A 22,423-nucleotide genomic window follows, 5' to 3' on the forward strand; every position below is an offset into this window, starting at 1 on the left:
TAGCAGCTGCAATTCAGCATTTTCTTTCTTATCTCCCTTTGAAATTCCTTTGTAAGATAACCACTACTTTTAGGTCAGCAACTGAATGTCCTGGAAGGTTAAAATGTTTCTGGTGTCAAAGAATGTCTGCTAATTCCTTGTCAAAGGAACTGGCCTGTTTATCCAATGTAGAGAGTGGAAAGGCATTGCTGACACATGATGGCATAAATCACATTAGAAGATGAGTAGGAACCTGAGATGGTATGGCTGATGTCCATTGATCTATATGACAGCAAAGTTGGCATCTTGGTTTGTTGCAGGCCTTGGTACCAGGATCCATAAATGGTAGTTTATCACTGTGGCTGAGAAGTTGTTTTAGGTTAGTAGGTCATTAATAATGCATTGAACTGGCTTGAGTTGTGAGCCATAAATGACCGCCAGTGGTTTTCTCTTGCCATTTTCTTTGGGCTTGTCTTGTAGCTAGCTGTTCCTGAGTATCTTTCTGGCTCTTCCAATCATCTTTCTCACCATATCAGGAAGATACTGTAGTTGCAAAAATACCTATTGCAGATCCTTCAAATGAGTATTTTTGTCTAAGGGCTTGGTGCAGATGCGACTACAGTGTACGGCTTGGCTATACACAATGAATTGATTGATGTGGTTGGAGTGGTAGCTAGAGGCATGTAAATGTTTGCCAATCTGTCAGTTTCCAGTATAACGTGGTATTTTTGTGCCCTCATGTATCTGTACTGTAGTGTCCAGGAAATTTCTTCTGTAGAGTCATAGATTTATTGATGGTGCGGTGGAAGTTATGGAAAGCCTGGTGAAATCTCTCAAAGGCTTCTTTGCTATGAGTCCAGACAATAAAATGTCATCAATGAATCTCAAGTGAAGGAAGGGTAGGAGTTCAGAAAACACTGTTTAGATACACCATGAAAGTGTTGGCATACTGTGGAGGTACAAGTTCTCACCAAACCTGAAGTAGTTATGAGTGAGTGCAAACATGTAGAGTTTATTGGCAAGATCTGCTGTTATGTTGTTAGGATATTTCTGTAGTCCATCCTGAGGGATGTACAGAGATGTTGGTGTACAGAGACTCAACCTCCAGGGTGGCTAGAATACTGTTTTCTGGAATACTGTTGAATTGCAGCTGATAAACTCAAAACATTCATCCATGTGGATTGAATCGAGATCTAGGTTTCTTGTCTCATGATCAATGCTGATTTATTCATGCCTACTGTCTCTCTGCATATCACACCTAATCTGATCACACCTTCTATTGCCATTTGCCTGCTAATGTCATTTAGCATCTGAAATCACTCCACTTCAAATATATAAGACAGATGGACTCACATTCTAGCTGAATCTGAAGAAATGAGCAGTGACACATCAAAGATCATACCCTATCACAAATGTTGTTAGTCTTTAAGGTGATATTGGACTCTTACTCTTTCCTACTGCTACAGATAAACATGGTTACCCATCTTGATCTATCACAACAAAAACAGTTTATTGTCATGAAAATATGGATGACAATAAAAATTCTAGACTTCCAAAGGATTTCTCTCAGTAGCTTCACAGAAATGTAACACAGCAGCAGGGATCATACTGAACCTGGCAGGATTCCTGAACCATAGTTCCCAGATAATCAGTGTGTAATCCCTCATTGTTACCCTTTAGAGCAAATAAACAAAGGGCATTATATCAACTAAGGGATATTTCCCTGATCACAACAAAGTAATGTGGGCAATCCACTAACATTTCATAATCACCTGAGTCAGAAACTGCTGAAAAGTTCAATCCCCAGACAGAGATTGTCCACCAAGGCTTAAAAGATAGCCTTAGTTACAATCCTAGCTGGAAGCTGGACTGAAGAGAGTTGGTTGCATCATCCAGAAACGTTCACTACAGTTGCCTGCTTATTAGTTTTCTCAAAAAGGGGAGACTTGACAATGAGAAACAACTGGTGGGATGAGGCAAAAGTGGGATTTTAAAGAGGGGTTTGAATTGATAACAAATTATTTGGAATTAGAGCTGAGCAACACAACAATGACCTCCACACTGAGTTTTTGACCTGGCTTTGTTGTTTTTGGGATGTGAGGTTTTCCCCCCTCTTCCACAAAGCATCACAATATTTTTGTGCACCTTTTGACTTTCCCCCAGATTTCCCCTGGCTTTCTCAAAAGCTGCCTTTTGGGAAACACTGCAATAAAACCAAGATGGCTACCACGTGGAAGGGAAAGTCTCTTTCTCAGCCCCACCCACATCATCAGCATTTTCCCTGCCTTTCCCCACAAGGGCCATTTCCTCCACCTCTGGAGTCTGTGTGTGATTTTTAAAAAAACAGTAATTTGCAAATAACAATAGTATTTTTCAATTACTAATTTTTAAATAAAACTTTAAAAGCCTCCAAATGGTGGCAAACATGTGGTCACCCTGAGGACTTCTGATCAGATTAGAGTTGTCAGGTCCCTTCTGGCAATTGGTGGGGGATGGGGGGACTTACTGAGAGCATCAGGGGAGTCCATCCATCATATTGTGATGTGTTCACATAACTGCCCATGTGATCCAGAAGTGATATCATCATGCTCAGGATGTCAGGGTAACACTCTGGTATTTGGGCAAAAATTCTATGGCAAATTTGAATTCTACCATAGAGTTTTCTTGCCCAAATACCAGCACATCGCCCCCAACATCCCAGCTGCCCAGATGTCACTTCCAGGTCATGTGGGCAGTAACCTAGACACACTGCTACACAATGCAGACTCTTATCTGCGAGAACCAGGTTTGATTCCCCACTCCTCCACTTGCACCTGCTAGCATGGCCTTGGGTCAGCCATAGCTCTGGCAGAGGTTGTCCTTGAAAGGGCAGCTGCTGTGAGAGCCCTCTCCAGCCCCACCCACCTCACAGGGTGTCCGTTGTGGGGGAGGAAGGTAAAGGAGATTGTGAGCCACTCAGACTCTTCGAAGTGGAGGGCAGGATATAAATCCAATATCATCATCTTCTTCTTCATTGGATACATCTCCCTCTTTTTCAGGTTAAGTTCCCTTCTGTTGGCCAGCTGATTGACAGTGAGTAGGCGGGGTCTGGCTGCAAGGGACCCCCATCTCCCCTGGTCTGGCAACCATAGATCAGTTATGTACCTGAAGTTCTGTGCTGGGGACTCAATTCCCAGACACACACATTGGATCTTGAATATGACATTCCCCCATGTAAACTTCTGACATAAATGTAGATTCTATCATTTGAACTGGCCCTCAGAAGTAATTAACTTGTGGAATTCACCGCCACAAATGACAGTCACCAGTTGAGTTGCTTTTAAAAGAGAATCAGTCACATTTATGGAGATTAGGTCCATCAATGGTTAGCACCCAAGGTGACTACATAGAACCTCGATATTCAGAGAAAACAATCCTCTGAATGCCAGTGCAAGGGGGCAGCAACACGGTAGGGCTTTGGCTTCCATGCCCTTCTTGTAGGCCTCCCTGGAACCAACTGTTTGGCTACCACGTAAAACAGTATATTGGATTAAATGGACCAATGGCCCAATCCTGCAGTTCTTATATTTGTTTATGCACCAATCCTCCAGGAAAGTTTATAGAACATGTCTGCAGACCAGTCCATTCTTCCACTGCAGGTCTTAATTAGCCATGACAAGCACGAATCTAGAGCAGAAGTGGTCACTTGCAGTTCTCCAACCATCTTGTCAACATTTGTGAACAAAACAAACTGAAAGTTATCCAAGCAACAACAACAAGTGGTTGCCAAGGAGATCTCCAACTTGGACACTGTCATAGCTGTGGCTTCCAAGCCGGACCAGAGGTGAATGTTTTTATATGCACACACACACACACAGAGTTGCAAATTCTTCTGTTTCAGGGTGGCTCATATTTGGTGGAAACTTCCCCTTTACCAGCCTTATTTGATGACACTATGTTGATGTAGTATTAATGAAGATATGAATTTTTCAGAAATTCTGAAAACATGGGGGAAATGGAGGGGAGGCAGAAATTTTGAGGGAAATCAAAATATATGCAATATGTACTTTCTTATAAAACCAAATTTGTTTTGCTGCTTTAACAACATAAAATGCATCATTTATAACTTTATCACTAAAGTGTACTACACTTTATAAAGTATACATGCTTTCATTTTTATTTTCTATAAGCAGCATTATGCACATATCTATACTAAAGAGAGAACTGCAAATTGCAGCACCCTAAGCTTTCTTAGCACATGTGACTTAGTTTTTGCCATCTGATGGAGAAAAAACACAAAAGTCAAACAGAAATAATAGGTTTTACAGTTTTGTTGGGTTTTTAAATCAGGAATTGACACACCGTTATAGTTTTCTAATATTCTGTTGATGAGGTTCTCTGAATTCTCAGCTTTTATTCTTTAAAAAGTCTTTAGTAACAAATGGGGCTAGAGATTTCTTTAAACTGGAGATTCAGAGAACCCCAAAAACTTAAAAGTTATAACACTACAATATGTCAATTACTGATTTAAAAAACCTGAAAAGGTCCCTGGTAGAGAAGGGGGAGGAATGGCTGCTGCAGGCGATGGGGACATGAACAATGTAGGGCAGGGGTGTCAAACTCATTTTTCATGAAGGCTGGATCTGACATAAATGAGACTTTGTTGGGCTGGGCCATGTGTGTCATAAAATGTAATGCCAGGTAGCAGGGATATAAACTTTATAAAAGACACAAACACAATTAAAGATTTTTTAAAAACTTAAAATAAAACATGCTTAAAACATAGTACTTGTTGGTCTTAAAGTTGCTTTCTTTGTATCTCTCCTGTGTGATCCAGGAAACTGGGCAAGGGAAGCTCTGGCTCTTTCCTTCCTTCCCTAGGGGACCAGGAGGCGGCAGATCCTCAGCCAACAGAATGAAGAGAGGCTTGGCTCAGTAGCTCTGTTGTGTGACTGAGCAAGCCTGGCAAAGCAAGCTGTGATATAGAAGGAAGCAAGAGAGAGGGAGAAGGAAGCAGACACACAGCCAGTTTCTCAGGGGCCTGATAGAAGTCCTCCAGGGGCCTGATTCGCCCCCTGGGCCACATGTTTGACACCCCTGATAGGGGAACCTGTCGTGTAGAAGCTCTGCTATTACTGTGCTAGATTGGCAACAGCAACAGGTTAACTACACAAACCCATACCATGTGGAAAACCCTGTCAAAGGGACAGAGAATCTATGAGCAATCACAACAACAGCCAAGGTCAGTTTACAGCAGCTCCTTATCTGCCCACAAAGCCAACAAGCCTGATTGTGAAGCCATCATGCCCAGCACAGCCTAACATTTGAGAAAATGTGTAACAGCACATAAAACATCCAGTAATATCAGTAGAGAAGCTTTCGACCTTGGTTTTCATCTTCACATTCAGCACAGATGTTTCGGAAAGCGGCATTTCTCTAACCATCTTGGCTCGGCCTATTGGCTCTTTCTTTTGTTTTTTTAAACTTCCCTGAATTTGTCTTTTCATCTTTTAAAGCCAGTTTATACAATTTGCTAAAAAAAATCATAATAGCGGCTGAGTAGAAGGAACAATACCTGAACCCACCATATGGCTGAGCCCCCTGACCTAGATCAGACACCCACAGAGGCTCAGGCCCTAGTGAGAGCCAGGGGAGACGCCTACACCACAGCAGGGAGTCCTAAGCAGCAATTGACCCCTGTGTGCTAGCAGAGAGGAGGGATTTTTCCTATCCTGGGAAATAGTAGCTCCTCCATACATAATCATAATTCTAGGCTCCAAAGTCAAAGGAAGGGAATAATCATTTATAGCCACTCACTCAAGGATATCTACCACCAGGATGTGCACTTTACCATACAGTTGGTATTAATTTTCAAGTCAGCCAGAGATCTTCCATCACTTAAGTGCCAAAACCATGAAGCAGGAATCTTTCACAGACACAATCAATTATATGTTCCTCCTCATCTGCTGGGTAATTTGTTCATTACAACAGGACCTAGTTTCTCTGAGGCACCAAAGACTCTAACCCAAATGAGAGGCACAAGAAACTGAGTCTCCTCAGTAATGCAAAATTCTGATGATTGGAGAAGGCTGCAGTTAAGATGCAAGTTGTTCTTGAATCTCCAAGGCCTACTTCACTTGGTGGCTTCACTGCTTTCTTGTAACAATGCAGCGAGGTCATTCATATCACTTTGTCATCCTAATCCAAACAAGTCCATTGTCTCTCCCGCCCACCAGCTAGGTGCAAGCTAAGCCACTTTGACCTGATGAGTGGCAGGGTGGATCAAAAAGGCGATGCCTATCACCCCCATACAGCTGACAGCTGGCAGCCAGGTGAGCACCTGTGATACATCAGGGTCTTCAACATTGTGCCACCCTAAGCAGTTGCTTAGCTGGAGAACTGGCCCTGCACATCAGAGACAGTGTGGCTGAAAGGATGGATGAAGTACTGGACTAAGGCCCTTTCTATTCCCATCTCTGTTTCTAAATCTGTGGCAGAATGTTTGGCAAGTCAAGTGCTTTTTGGCTCAGTTACCACTTAGGACTGATTCATACAACTGTTGGCTTCAAGGCTGTTGTAACAAATATACTCTTGTCTGGGTAGGAATGTTTCTGGTGTACTAATGCTGAAGCTCAACATTCCAACACAAGCACAAAATTGCCGCTGCAAAAGACTTTTAGAACAGTTTGAGGGTGGTATACTGGTTTGTATTTTGTGTCCATGGACAATAGCCAAAGAGACAACCACTTCACTACAGATTAGCCTTCAATGTGCTGAAAAAACTCAGCTCAGACATAAAATAAGTATCAAGTATACCTAACTTTATTTAAATAAATGGTGCAATGTGTAGATAATAGCTTCCAGAATATGCATGGTCCTTGCAGTATTGTTTATTTTCCCTTGGCATTAGGTTATCAGACTTTGCCTAGAACCCACAGAGGATCCAAGATACAGATCATCTATTCCCATATCATCTGAAAGCGTCTTCCTTTTAAAAGTCAAATCACAAACCACCCAGGGGTTTCTTGGTGACATCAACAACCTGGCACAGTACTGATCAAACTTTGCACTCATGATATTCTCATTACACGACTCTAAGGCAGTCTCCACTAACTAAGGGTTCCAGAGGAGATCCGGGAAATTACAGGCCAGTCAGTCTGACTTCAATACCGGGAAAGTTGGTAGAAACCATTATCAAGGACAGAATGAGTAGGCACATTGATGAACACGGGTTATTGAGGAAGACTCAGCATGGGTTCTGCAAGGGAAGATCTTGCCTCACTAACCTGTTACATTTCTTTGAGGGGGTGAACAAACATGTGGACAAAGGAGACCCGATAGATGTTGTTTACCTTGACTTCCAGAAAGCTTTTGATAAAGTTCCTCATCAAAGGCTCCTTAGAAAGCTTGAGAGTCATGGAGTAAAAGGACAGGTCCTCTTGTGGATCAAAAACTGGCTGAGTAATAGGAAGCAGAGAGTGAGTATAAATGGGCAGTCTTCGCAGTGGAGGACGGTAAGCAGTGGGGTGCCGCAGGGCTCGGTACTGGGTCCCATCCTCTTTAACTTGTTCATAAATGATTTAGAGTTGGGAGTGAGCAGTGAAGTGGCCAAATTTGCGGATGACACTAAATTGTTCAGGGTGGTGAGAACCAGAGAGGATTGTGAGGAACTCCAAAGGGATCTGTTGAGGCTGGGTGAGTGGGCGTCAACGTGGCAGATGCGGTTCAATGTGACCAAGTGCAAAGTAATGCACATTGGGGCCAAGAATCCCAGCTACAAATACAAGTTGATGGGGTGTGAACTGGCAGAGACAGACCAAGAGAGAGATCTTGGGGTCATGGTAGATAATTCGCTGAAAATGTCAAGACAGTGTGCGTTTGCAATAAAAAAGGCCAACGCCATGCTGGGAATTATTAGAAAGGGAATTGAAAACAAATCAGCCAGTATCATAATGCCTCTGTATAAATCGATGGTGCGGTCTCATTTGGAGTACTGTGTGCAGTTCTGGTCGCCGCACCTCAAAAAGGATATTATAGCATTGGAGAAAGTTCAGAAAAGGGCAACTAAAATGATTAAAGGGCTGGAACACCTTCCCTATGAAGAAAGGTTGAAACGCTTAGGGCTCTTTAGCTTGGAGAAACGTCAACTGAGGGGTGACATGATAGAAGTTTACAAGATAATGCATGGGATGGAGAAAGTAGAGAAAGAAGTACTTTTCTCCCTTTCTCACAATACAAGAACTCGTGGGCATTCGATGAAATTGCTGAGCAGACAGGTTAAAACGGATAAAAGGAAGTACTTCTTCACCCAAAGGGTGATTAACATGTGGAATTCACTGCCACAGGAGGTGGTGGCGTCCACAAGCATAGCCACCTTCAAGAAGGGGTTAGATAAAAATATGGAGCAGAGGTCCATCAGTGGCTATTAGCCACAGTGTGTGTGTGTGTGTGTGTGTGTGTGTGTGTGTATATATATATATATTTGGCCGCTGTGTGACACAGAATGTTGGACTGGATGGGCCATTGGCCTGATCTAACATGGCTTCTCTTATGTTCTTATTAACATGTATAAAGTTCACTCTGGTGGTGAAACTCAATGATACAATTAATACTCTCCTTATTTGCCCCCCACCTCCACAAAATAATCAGTCAAACTCCATACCAAAGGAGCCATCACCTTCATGTGACCCAGGAGCACAGACTTGCCTACAACTTCTGGATTACAGAACTCAGGATGTCAAGGTGTTGCAGGTAAAAGAAACCTCAGCCTTAAGGGCTGATTCACTAGTGGCATTAGACAAAACGGCATCACCATTAACAACCTCTACAGAAAGTTCCTAGTAGGGAGAAAGTGGAATAGGATCATGTTTTAAACTCACAATAAATGCACGGGGGTTGTTTGTGAACATCCTTCACACAACATACAAATATCTTTTCATGCTGCCAAATCTATTTATGCCTTGGAAACCTAAAATTAGAAGCAAAAATGGGCAGCAGAAGGTGAAGGGATGTGAGAGGAATGTATCAATCCTAAACCCATATATTGGGACAGAACTTATGTTTAATATAACTCACTTCCAAGCAAGCATTTGGATGTGGGACATATCTGTAAGCAACTTGACTGGTTCTGTCAACTATGGTTGGAGGTAAATAAGGTAAATATTCACAGTATTATGGTTGAGAGCTTTCCCTGTTTTACCAGACACCCTTTATCTGGAGACACTGGGAATGAAACAAAAGCTTCAAATAGCCAAAGCGTTAGTTGTACATTTGTGCTAATAGATACTTTTGCAGTTGAGATACAAGGCTGTGGAGATACACAGTAAGCAAACAAGCCTCTACAAGTTTAGCATATAGAATGATTTGTGTACACAAGAGCTTTATGAAACATTGAACAGAAATGAAAACATGCTGCTGGGTAGGATTATAAACTAACATAATCCAGTGTGCTTCTGTGAACATAGGGTTGCATTCAGACATGATAATTCCAAATCACTGTTCAGCAATGAAATGCGCTGGGCAGTCCTGGACCAGGTAGTAGCTTATTCTAACCTGTCAGATGGGTTAAGGATAAAAATATTTATTCTACATTGTGAAAATGCCAGTGGCAGAACAAATACCTATGATAAAAAGTGGATAAATGAAACTGGGAAAATATATTTATCTTCACCTAACAAAGACACAAAGCTGCCTACCACCCTGTTCTCCTTCCCTCCATTTTATCCTCACAACAACTGCCCTGTGAGGTAGCCATACAGTTGCCAGCTCTGTGTTGGGAAATACAAGGATATATTGGGGGTGGAGCCTGGGGAGGGTGGGGTTTGGGGAAGGACCTCAGCAGGGTGTAACGCCACAGAGTCACCCCTCCCCCCAAAGCAGCCATTTTCTCCAAAGCAGTCATTTCCCCCCTGCCCTCTGGAGGCCAATTGTAATTCTGGGAGATTCCAGCCACCGCCTGGAGGTCTGCCTAGTGAGCTTCCATAGCAAAGCAGGGATATGAAAATTGCTCTTCCAAATCCTAGTCTGAAATTCTAATTACTATAATATGCTTGCAAAGAAAAATTATAACATTCCACATAATATAATCAGTACAAAGCAGTCTTAGAGCAAAGTTTCTTTGTCTTAGATGTTTACATCTTGGTTTGGTTAGGGACTTCTTTATCACTGAAGCAAACACGTTACCTTTTTTCAGAGCTATACATAACTTTCATGCTATTTATTTAAAGCAAATGAATGCTAAGGAAGCACAGACACACACACCTGCATACAGTGCCGGTGCATAAAAGGAGATGGGGGGATAAGATGGAAGACAGTGGTTGCTCAGATTCAAGAACAAAACAAAAACAAACAGCAATGTATCTATGGTGAATGGGGAGATATGCAAAAAAAAAAAAATCACCCTACATTTTTAACAGAAAAATGTCTCTGGTGAAGAAGGAGGAAGATTAAATGGGACTGGGATGAATACCATGTGATATCTGACCAAACTAAAACACAAGACATAGTGAAGTTACTAACTGGACCTGGATGGTCTGGGCTAGCCTGATCTCAACAGGTCTTGGAAGCTTATCAGCGCTTGCCCTGGTTAACACTTGTGTAGCAGACTACCAAGGAAGACAGGGGTTGCCAAACAGAGGAAGACAAGGCAAACCACCTCTGCCCATCTCTTGCCTGGAATGCCCCGTGGATGGGGTCACTGTGAGTCAGTTGCAACTTAATATACACACAGCTTCGTATAAAAATGGGTGGTAACTGAGATAGGTCATGTGATTATTTTTGTAGATTTTCAGGCATAAAAATAATCAACATTTCCTTAGAAATAGAATATACTAAAAGAACTGTACCAAAGCAGTCTTCAACCAAGAGGTCAGGACCCTCACAAAAGTCACAGGGCCTCATCTTTTGGGTCATGAGACCCCATAAACCCAGCATATTTATATGCTGCTAATGCACATGCATAGTGAGCACAACCAGGGCTTTTTTAGGTAGAAAAAGCCCAGCAGGGACACATTTGCATATTAGGCCACACCCCCTGACATCACCATTGTTTCACACAGGCGTTTTTGGTAGAGAAAGTCCAACAGGAACTCATTTGCATATTAGGTCACACCCCCTGACACCAAGCCAGCTGGAACTGCATTCCTGCTAAAAAAAAAAGCCCTGAGCACCACATCTCCCACCTCTCAGTTACCACCCATCTTTGCAGAGATGCTGACAGAAGCAGCAGGATGGTTAGGTAAGGTCACTCAGCAGTAGAGAGAATTCCTACATGGCTCTCAGCATAGTACACCTCATGGTGCTTAGCTTGTCTTTCCTAACCCTGGTTCTCTGGCTCTGCTACTTGCTGTTTGGGGCTTGACACCAGTGAGATTATAATGGTGGCTCCCTGCATCTCATCATGTGATTGTGATGGCACATCCTGATAGCCTAGTTGTCATCTAGAGCTTAAAGGTGGGTTCTTGGGTCTGGAAAGGTTGAAGGCCACTGAGTTATCACAATGGGACTTTTTGCTGCAGACAAGTTAATGCAGACAGGTTAATGAGTAAAAATAATCTCTCTGAGACACAGGAGGTAGGCACACTGCTGTTCTCAGTAGTGGAGATACTGTCCCCCGAAGGCTTAACTGCTGCTCTTGACAGCAGCTCCATATGGCTTTTTTGAACCAGCTTGAGCCAAGAAAGGCCAATACCAGCTAAAGCTGATGCAAACACAGAAAGAAGCATCTTAAAGTGGGCACTATTGACATAATCCATTGTGTTACAAGCTTGCAGGTGCAAGAAAGGAAACTCATCCTTAAAAACGCTCCCTGGTTTGCAAAGCTAAACAATGTTTCTTCCATCACAGTTGCCTATATTTCCCACACCACATTTGGAAAGTGCAAAGCTCATGCTTCCAGTGTCTTATATCCTACAAGTAGTCCTGCTAGGCAACATCATTTCAGTGTAATCCTAGGCAGAGTTACACTCTTCTAAGCCAACTGAAGGTTTGTTTAGAATTGCTAGACTAATGTTTAGAATTGCTCTGTTTAGAATTGCTAGACTAATGAATGAGCCACTGCCTGTCCACAGGAGCCACCAAATACACCTCATAATTTTGTCAATGAAATGACACACAGCAATAAAGAGCATTAGTACTGAATGTAAACGTTAAATGACATAACGCCCATTCTTGGGTTACTAAAGTCCTGCATGAAAGTCATATAACATTCACACATATTGATCTTAAAATAAAACATTATGATTATGCACATGTATAGTATGGTACATATAGACATTTACACTGGAGCAGGATCATAACACATTGTACTCTATGTATGGGAACCACATGCTCCACATGCAGGGATTTAGTAAAATGTAGCACAGTTCTCAGAACAGCTGCAGAGGTAAGCTCACCCCTTCCCACAGTAGCTCCCAGATACGGTTATGGGATTTTGGTGCCTAACTTTAAAGTCAGTAAAACATGCCTGAAGTTCAGTAGAATTTCCTCCATGCAACTATGGGTATAGGATTAAGATCTGGGAGACAGGAATTTGCCCTGGTCAAAGCAACAGTGATAAAACTTAGTTGTCGCATCTGCAAAAAGGAGCAACCTCCCACACAAGAAACTTGTTATCTATCCTGAATTTTAGAAAAAGTACAGAACAAATAACATTCAAAGAATAATATCAGAGCCTGAATCACAGCATAGCAAACTTGTTATGCATCTTCTTGGTGACAGAGAGTCAGTGCAAAAATAGTGGCTAAGCAAAAAGGACTAGGGACACCCAGGTTCGAATTCTTAATCAGTCAGCCACAAAGCTCACTTGAGCCAGTCACCCTCTCATAGCCCAACCTACCTCAGAGTTGTTGTGATGAAAAAAATGGAAGAGGGAAAAACCATGTATGTTGCCCTAGGCTCCCTGGAGGAAGAGTGCGACAGAAATACAATAAAATGAAGAACTCAGTAATATACAAGATTGCTCCATGGATTTATTTTAACATATATTTGCATGAAAATGTGTTATTGAGAACTGAAGTTGATCATGGCTCACCATAGCATGTGTTTATGTTAAAAAACAGTATAAAACAGACATACAACTGTAAGTCAAGTGGTCTATCATGCCACACTGGCACCACCAAACACTCCAGGTACAACATTACATGGGGCCTACTAGAATAAATGCCAACACTCCTCTGCCACCAATGCACATATAGAACAGGAAGGTGGGACCAGGATTTTTACCACCTTGTCCAGCACAGTACTGCCTACAACCTGGAAGCAGGCAAAGCCTCCATGCATTCCTGCAGTGAGCCTACCCAGCAATAAGCAACAGAAACCAAGAAACAGACACAAGCAGAACATCACATGATGAAGCAAAGAAGGCATCACATGACAAGGGACAGCAAGCACATGGACTCAAAGGGCCCTCAAGCACACTTCTATGCTTGGTAGGTTCAGATGGATGAGAATGCACATTTGCACTTTCAGGCAGGGTGCTTTTAGCAACTGAAATTTTAAACACCTTAGCGTGGCGAAATGTATTTTAAAAAGAAAACCAGGCTTACAAAACAGCCAGCTAAAATCAAGTAAGAGTTTGGGAAATGACAACCCTCCTATTATTTTAGCATCTTCCTTTCCCTTTTGCTAAAACAGCTGAAGGTTTAGAGATAAAAGTTGATCACTACTTTTTAAAAAGACACACCCGACACACGGTATTCTTTAAGCATGTTATCCACACAAAGCAATTATCTCAAGCAGTTACATGATAGCCTGTCTGTCACAGAGCAAGCTATCAGTTACCGAGGGGAAAAGGTAGCCTAATCAACAATAGTTTTTATTATAACATTTTAGCATCATCCCAGATAATCCATTAACAGAAACTGGAAAAGGAATTTTGGATTCGACTCTCAAGATGTCCCGTGGAAAAGAGCTGCCCACATTTAATTCTGATGTGCTTTTTCCAGGTAAGAGCGTAAGTAGGAGACCGTTCCAAAAGATCATCTCGTAAACACCAATTGCTAAGCTGGCATTGGCCTAGAAGACAGGATGAGTGCCAGTTACAGACAGGTGAGAGAGGGAATACGTGTGTATAGGATGACTCCACACCGAGCACGAATGCGACTCTCTCCCCGCTTGCCTGCATCCCCAAGTCGGCTGAATAATTCCCCGCTGGTCTAAGGAGACAGCAGCTGGCTCTCCAGCCGATGGGACCACTACAAAGTGCGGGGAGGGGGAGGGGGGAAGGAGGCGCTGCGAAGTGGCCGGAGCGACTGGATGGGATGAGAGGGGCCAGGAGCCCGATTGCCAGCCAGCACCCTGGAGCCAGGCAGGGACGGTGTCCGGGGCGGCTGCGCGTGCTGGGGCAGACTCCGAAAGGAAGCTGCCTGGGCTGAAAGGGGAGTCTGGCGAAGTTGGGATGCCAGGCGAGGGGGAAACCCCGACGGTCCCTCACCCCGGTGGGAGCCATGATGGGCTGAAGGCAGGGGCCACCGCGGAGGCGTTTCCAGCGCAGCGAGAGAAAGGCAGGGAACGCAGCGGGGGGTGCGGGGCGAGGAAGCGGCCAGATCGACTCCTTCCTCTTCCTCCCTACCTGTTGCGCGGTCCCTCCAGCCGCTCCAAGCCCAGCGGGACCAGCTTGCCTCGGCCCCCAGGAGCCGCCGCGGCCCGGAGCTCCGCCCTACCCCTGCCCGAGTCACCGCCTTCCCCAACCCGCTGGGCTCCGAGCGCCCCCTTTCCGTGAGCCGGAGAAACCGGGGCTAGAGCTCCGCTATATCCTCGTGGCGCCTGCAAGGCGCTGGCGTTTGATCAGGAGCTCGTTCGCACCGCTTCCAGAGTGTAGGAGGGTTACCCGCGGTGAGGCGAAGGCACTCTGCACGGACTCAGAGTCACTCTCTTCTCGTATGCCAATACCGAGTTTCCTGATTTGGCTCAGCGGAACTCTTGGGCCTTGCAGAAAGTAGTTTGGATCACCAGTTTTTCATCTGTCGGACGTTTCTCTTCTCCAAAATGAACTGGGAGGACAAAGTCTAACTAACCCAACTTGATGAGACTCGAAACAGGAACTCCAAACTCCGCAACATGAAGCAGCTCGCTCTACAAACAAGAACGCCACACGTGTTATAACTGATACATTAGAAGCTCATGCAGACATTTTTGCTTTCTGCCTAACTCCGAAGGGTTTGGGCAACATGCTCAGCGGGATTTTTGACCTTTCCCCCTTCAAACAGCAATGTCCTTATACCATACCCCAAACTGCTTTTGAAACGCCTGGTACCTGTTCAAACTAGTTTACTACAGAGGGCTGCTGTTCTAGACACACAAACAGGCACACAGGCATATTTTAAACTCGCTGAGAGTTTTTCTTTAGGATCCTGAGTTCTATCAGCAGGAACTGGAATTAAGCATTGAGATAAACAGAAAAGTATGAAAATCCTGGTAAAGTGTTGGGAACGAGGGGGGAAATGTGATGGGCCTTGGAGGCCATTCGCTGGCAGTTGTGTGACTGCCAGTTTCAAAAGCCAACACTATCTCTGTTAAATTCACAAACTCTACAATTTGTGCAAGCTGTAAATTTTGCAAAAAAAAAAAAGGGGGGGGGATGACTGCAAAAATACAGAGCCTTGGTATTAAAGCCTGAGTTACCATAACGCAAAGTTTGTTGCATAGCAGATCTCTTGCAATAGTCTTTGCAACTGTTGCAGCCAGAAAGGAGAAAAGGTGCCTCTCTCATGGGCTCCCTTAATCTCCTGTAACTCAGAACAGCATGGTTGTCACGTGATAAGGAGACAAGGACTGCAGTTGCCATTTATGGAAAACTTTCAGAAACTAGTGGAATAGCAGGCAGGATCTAATTTGAGAAACCATAGGATTTCAACCAGCTTTCAAATGTGGGGCATATCTTAGCTCTCTTCAATATTTAAAGGTATGAGTGATGAGCAGGAAAGGTAGGGAAGATAGTTGACAGCTACAGGTGGAAGAGGAAATAGGTGCTATTAAGGAAATGAGACACATTAAGGTGTTACAGGCTGACAACACACTGACGTGTTACTGTGTCATGATCATGCAATTCAAATAGTTAGAATGCATTTCATGAAGCAGGCTCTGGCTCAGCTCGTAGCATTTATTTACTCATTAATCTTCTGATGGTCCTTGACTGAAAAAATGTCTGGCTGTTCTCAACCAGAGCCAGGGCTTTTTGAGCCCTGGCACTACCCTTATGGAACTCTCTAATAACATCCATGCCCTGTGGGACTTAGTAGAGTTCCGCAGGGATTGTAAGGTGAAGATGTTTCACCAGGCCTATGTTTGAGGGCAGCAACTTTTTAAAACTCAGTCAGAATTACAGTTCTTGCCCCATGGGGGGGAAAAAGGGGGGGCTTCCCCCCCCCCCATGGGGCAAGAACTGTAATTCTGACCCATTCTGGCACCATCTGGAATGGTTATCTGTTTTACAGTTTTAAAATTGTTTTAAACCTGTTTTTAATGTATTTTCATGAAATGTTGTACACCACCCTGAGCCCCAAGTATGGGAGGGTGGTTTAAAAACCTTATTTATAAATAAATAAAGGCATTTCTGCTTTGGCTTTCAAAAACATCCGGACCGGATTAAACAATAGAATTTAAATAATAAAAAACAAACACACACATCCTGGGTGGGTCCTTCTTCACCAGTCTATGCCCAGAAAATGTACCCACAAGCAGGAAGACAAAAAAGCATAGCTGATATGTCCTGCAGCTGGCAAATTTCCAAGAAATGTGTGAGTTTTTAAGGCACCATGAGACTTTTTGTTACAAGGCTGAACACATTGGCTTCTGATACATGCATGGATGGCAAAATATTTATCTGGTGCCTTTTTTAAACCCCATATTTCCTCCAAGGAGCTCAGGGGCAGGCATATACAATCCTCTCCCCACCTCCATTTTATCCTCAAAACAATCCTGCGAGGTAGGCTTAGCAAGAGCAACTGACCCATGGACTTCCAGTGAGTTTCAGGATGAGTGCGGATTTGAACCTCAATATTGAAATATCTCCATGTAAGAAAAAAATGTATGAAGCTGTGCAAATATTCTGAAAAGGGAGGTCAGTTTGGATTTTTGGCAATTAACTGTACTTACTCCTAGTAGTCCTCCGAAATCTCAGTAACACTTTATCCACAATGGAAAACACGGTTCTGCAAATGCATGTTTTTAAAAATAACACCAATCGTTCTTGGAAAAAAGACAAAAAGGCAATAGGAGAAAGAAACACTAGAATGCAGTGTTACAAGTTACTCGTAACTCATAAGGTCAACTGGAATCTCCATTAAAATGAATCAAGGCATTAAATCTCCATTAAAATGAATCAAGGCATTAAATCTCCATTAAAATGAATCAAAGGGGAAGCAATAAGTGTCAGAGACCAGAATATGCTTCTCCACACTTCTACAGTCACAACATTTTGAAATATTGTCTCTATAATTCACAGTTCTGATGACATCCATTCTTTCCTTCCTGCCTCTGCTAATTTTCTGAGTTAGCTACTTTCCTCTACTCTTCAACACATACCCCAGAATCATGTTGCAAAGGCATTCTGTTTCCCAGTTTGGGTTTTTATTTTCCCTTGACATGGTTCAAATCCTGATTGTGTAGGTCATGCTAGAAAGCAGCATACTTCTGACTTCTTTCAAAACAGAGGTCAGTCTTATATACATACAGAAATGGGGCAAGTGGGCACCAACTAGCTCCTTTGTTAGTACATAAGGATATGCTATAAATATTATTGATCCATACTGTTACTGTCAAATAATTAAATGCATCAAACTGCGCAAACAGGATGTTTAAATCATCCTTGGCAATAAGCTTAACAATCTGTTTCCCAAGCTAACTCTCCTAGACAGCAATCGTAAGCAGGTTTGCTCAAAAGTAAGTCTCATTTTATTCAGTGGAGCTTACTTCCACAAATGTGTTCTTAGGGTTACACGGCTATACACTACACTTGCAAATGCACTTTTTAAATGATTTTTAAAAAAAATTTAAATGATTTTATTAAATTTTAATTACCACCCCAAAAGAAATAAATAAAAATATAACAAAATATTACCACAATGTTAACAAATTTACAGAACTTCTATAAAAAGGTCTCAAAATATCTGAATATATGTCTTGGTGCAATTGCTGTCTATATGGCATACTTTCAAATGTTTATAAGGTTGTAAAGTCCTCAATCCATCAGGTTAGTGGAGGTGGGCATTTATTATTCCAGTGTTGTAATAGAAATTTCCTAACAATGGTAAGGGCATGGAGGGTCTATTTTCATTGACCATCAGTTAGGCGCTAGGACACAGGCAAATAGTATAAAAGTGAATAAGCATCCTCAAAGATCAATGAATATTCTAATACAAAACTAATACGTATAACCACTTCTTTCCCAAAAAATGAATAACTGGACAGGCCCAAAGCATGCGTTTAAGAGATGTGTCTTGTAAAAGTACTATGGTGTCCAGTGCATCCTAACCATATATATAAATAAAGTTGCTGCTTAAGGTTCATAGAATCAAAATATCTAAAAATTAGGGCTGAGCTGATATCTTGGCAGTTGTTGCTGTAGCTTTTCCTCTCACTTGTGCTGTCCAAAGTCCATTGAAGTCAATGTGCTTCAAATACTGTAACTCTCTTTAGGATTGTGGGTCAACTGGTCTTTTCTTCCAAAACAACGTCATACAACAGCTGCTGAGCTCTTCCCTTGCTCTTCTTGTCCTCCTGAGAGCCAGTTTGGTATAGTGGTTCAGTGCGGGGACTCTTATCTGGGAGAACCGGGTTTGATTCCCCACTCCTCCACTTGCACCTGCTGGAATGGCCTTGGGTCAGTCATAGCTCTGGCAGAGGTTGTCCTTGAAAGAGCAGCTGCTGTGAGAGCCCTCTCAGCCCCACCCACCTCACAGGGTGTCTGTTGTGGGGGAGAAAGATAAAGGAGATTGTGAGCCGCTCTGAGATTCAGAGTGGAGGGCGGCATATAAATCCAATTTCTTCTTCTTCTTTTGAGAGAAGCTTTTCTTTTGCTTCCCAAATTGCTTCCTCCATTCTTCCTCAATTTCTTTCTAGTCTGTATCCTTTTTTCCTCTGTCATGACACTCATACGTCTTTCACCCCCAGTCAGCCAGTCATTCTCTTTCTGTCTCTCTTTACACTTGTTTTTACTCATGGAAATGAGAACCAGTCAGCACTCTGGGTTTTACTTCTCACTGGCCACTTCCTGAACAAAGTTCACTACACATGTCCAAGAGGGTTTCATCATGATATGACATTCTTTGATCCCCAAGATTATTCTTCTAATGAGGTATTTCCCTTCCCAAAGTAAGCATGTTATAACTTGCCAATAGGTCATCAATTATAGTACAAACAGACTTTTTGTAAGGCCAAGCATAAAGAAGCACATAGATCAACAAAGTTCATTGGTGGAAGAAAATGTGATAGATGGATTTACAGCGACTCCAAAGTCTTGTGAGCAGTCCTCCAATCACAGAATGGCTTTCCTGGCTTCTACTCCTCACCACTCCCCCAAAGTGCTTATCTGGGGTTGGGGTTAAGAGGACCCCTAGAACCAGAACTGGGTCCATGTGGGGAAAGGCAACTGCCCCTATCCTTGAGCAGGAGAAGGGCCCTACTGCTGTCAGGAAATTAGGTTTGTATCCAATCCACTGTTTGGCCGGACCATTTATCATCATCAATATCATCATCAATATATTCTTCTTCTTCATACAGCACAATCGATGGAAGTTTTTTAAAAGATAACTATATATTGTTACAGAAGAAAAAAAGTAGGAACACCCACCTGCCCACATATTCCAGATATGTAACTTATGTAGTAACTTCTTTCTTTCTTTCTTTCTTTCTTTCTTTCTTTCTTTCTTTCTTTCTTTCTTTCTTTCTTTCTTTCTTTCTTTCTTTCTTTCTTTCTTTCTTTCTTTCTTTCGGAGACCCTAAGTGGCTTTTTTTTTTGCTGTCTAGTCACAGTCAACTTACGGGGACAGGCAAGAGATGTTGCCTTTCTCCACATCACAGCCCTGGTATTCCTTGGAGGTCTCCTATAACACTAGCATATAGTAGCCGACCCTGCTTTGCTTCCAAGATCTGATGAGATTCCAGGAAATCTTAAGGCCCCACCTGAAGGCTGGCAACCCTAGCCAGGAAAAAAAAAAAAACGCAGCCTGCCTGAAGCATTTAGGAAAGAGCAAAGATCAAACAGGGCTAGATTCTGAGCCAAAAACATGAGTCAGTGAGGGGGTTGGAGCTGACCCATTCATTCTGTTTAGGCCAACCCTGCACCTTTCTGGTGCTGTGCCTCCCCAAGGAGGTGGGAAAGCCTGGCTAGAATCTCCCCAGGTGCACAAATTTTCTTCCTCCACCTCATGCAGCAGAAAAAATATTGGGAAACTTTCTCTCTCTAAGCAGCTCTGGTCCATTGCTGGGTGTCCTGAGCAACACCTCTCCCTGCTGTTTAACTCTTCTGCACAACACACACAAGGGAGAGGGTGGTTTCAGGTGGTTTCACATGGCCAAACTTGGCTGGTGGGTACAGGCACAGCGGTAGTGCCTCTTCATCCCCACCCTCTGTGTTTCTACCAGCCCTGTTGCTGCAGGTGGCATATTAGTGGTGCAACTGCAGGGGGTGGGGGCTGCTGAGCCTGGAGGAGGAAAGGAGGAGCTCAGTGTGGAACTTTTTAGTGCACCTCAAAATATGGTGTAGGGTTGCCAGGTCTGTGCTGGAAAATACCTGGAGACTTTGGGAGTGGATCTGTGGGGCCTTTGCATAGTACAATTCCAAAGAGTCCATCCTTCAAAGAAACCATTTTTTCCAGGGAAGCAGATCTCTGCCAGCTGGAGATCAGTTGCAAAAGTGGAAGATCTCCAGGCCCCACTTGGAGGCTGGCAACCTTAAGTCTGGTGTCCCAACTTCCAGGTGATAGCAAGGTTTGCCTAATGGTCACTAGCCCTTCTTCTCTCACTGCCAGCTCTTCCACTCAGCTCTGGACTCTGTCTCAAAGACTGAGAGCCAAAGAACAAGAGCTCTTAAGCTCACACCTCTGGGCATGCATGTCGAGGCCTTAAGTATCTGTGAGCAGTAGAGAAATAGATGCTCTTGTGTTGACCAGCTAGCATACTCTTCCCCACTTCCTCCTTTGCCAGGAAGAAAATCAGGTGTGGCCTGAAACTATCTGGTAGGACTTCCCTGAGGAAGTGAAGCAGACCTGGATCTGGTCAGTGCCTGCATGGGAGACCTCCTTGGAACTCCTTGTATGGGATACTACCTTGAGTTCAGTAATGGATGAAAGATGGCATATAAATGCAATAAAATATCAAGATTCTCCTGCTGTAGAGGTTCAACTTATTGTGGGATCAAACTTGGTTGTTTCTTTTATTAGGGACAGGCCCAGTAAATCAGATACATAATTTTATACAGTGCATGCCCTTTGTAAATGCTTGTGGGTGTTATCTGTTACTTCTTTGAAACTATTGCAAGATAAAGTAAAGACTGAGACACGAGAATCCTTTCTATAAACAATCACTTGAATTATTTACCACTAACTGTTTTCTGAAGTGAATTTGTCTGCAAATCCTGAATCTATAACACAGTTACTATTGATATTATGAGATTTATATATGCTGTGTTGAATTAGGGACAATAAAACAAATTAGATCCCGGTGCAAAAAAGAAAGGAACTGACAGGATGAGGAAAATATAGTTTAGCCTCTTTCTTAAACAAATCTGAGCTCCAAGATTAGCTGTTGAGGGGGATCCTTGACGATTTTGAGAGTAATTTATAAAAATTACTCTTTTTGCACATTTACAATTGCACCTTTAGTATTATGGAGTGCTAGTCCTAATCCAAGGGGAACTAGTAAAATGGGAATATCTCCTTATCCTTCCAAGAGTAGCAGTCATTTGATAGAAAAGTGGGGTACAAATCTTTCAAGTTAATTAAATAAACTGGAAATACTGAACCATTCAACCTCAAGAGGACAGAGTGGCTGTATAGAAGGGCACAGAAATCTCCAAGAGTTTAGCAGTCTTGGGTATTGGGTAAAAGAATGGCAGATGACAAAAGTTGATATGATAGCCTGGGGGCCCTTGGACAAGTTGTCTGTCAGTCCTGGCTTCACAAATGTAAAACAGGAGTAATAGCAGTTTATTCATTTATTTAAGATATTTATACTTCCACTTTTCTCCCCAACAGGGGCCCAAAGTGGTTTACCACACACATACACCCCTGCATTTTATCCTTACACCAACCACTGTGAGCAGGGATGGCCCTAGACCATCTGGCACCCTAAGCAAGGCTGACTTCTGGTGCTCCTCCCCCCGCACTGATAATGTCACCAACTCACATGGAGGGGTACCTCATTTGGTGCTCCTAGAAGGCCAGAGCCCTAGGCAATTGCCTAGTTTGCCTAGTGGCAGGGCCAGCCCTGTGAGGTAGATTAGGCTGAGTGAGAGGCTGGGGCAAGG

At 43.1% G+C, this 22,423-nt stretch overlaps 1 protein-coding gene across 1 annotated transcript in view; it reads right to left on the reverse strand.

Moving 5' to 3' along the window:
- The window catches only part of DNMBP (dynamin binding protein), a 67,834-nt gene extending 53,193 nt beyond the window's left edge, over positions 1-14,641 (reverse strand). Inside the window, exon 1 of the mRNA XM_060241884.1 lies at positions 14,528-14,641. The gene's annotated coding sequence lies outside the window, so the exon portion shown is untranslated. The remainder of the gene's footprint in view (positions 1-14,527) is intronic.
- Positions 14,642-22,423: the final 7,782 nt, after the last annotated feature.

Source organism: Heteronotia binoei, chromosome 6 (genome assembly GCF_032191835.1).
Source record: "Heteronotia binoei isolate CCM8104 ecotype False Entrance Well chromosome 6, APGP_CSIRO_Hbin_v1, whole genome shotgun sequence".
NCBI lineage: Eukaryota > Metazoa > Chordata > Lepidosauria > Squamata > Gekkonidae > Heteronotia > Heteronotia binoei.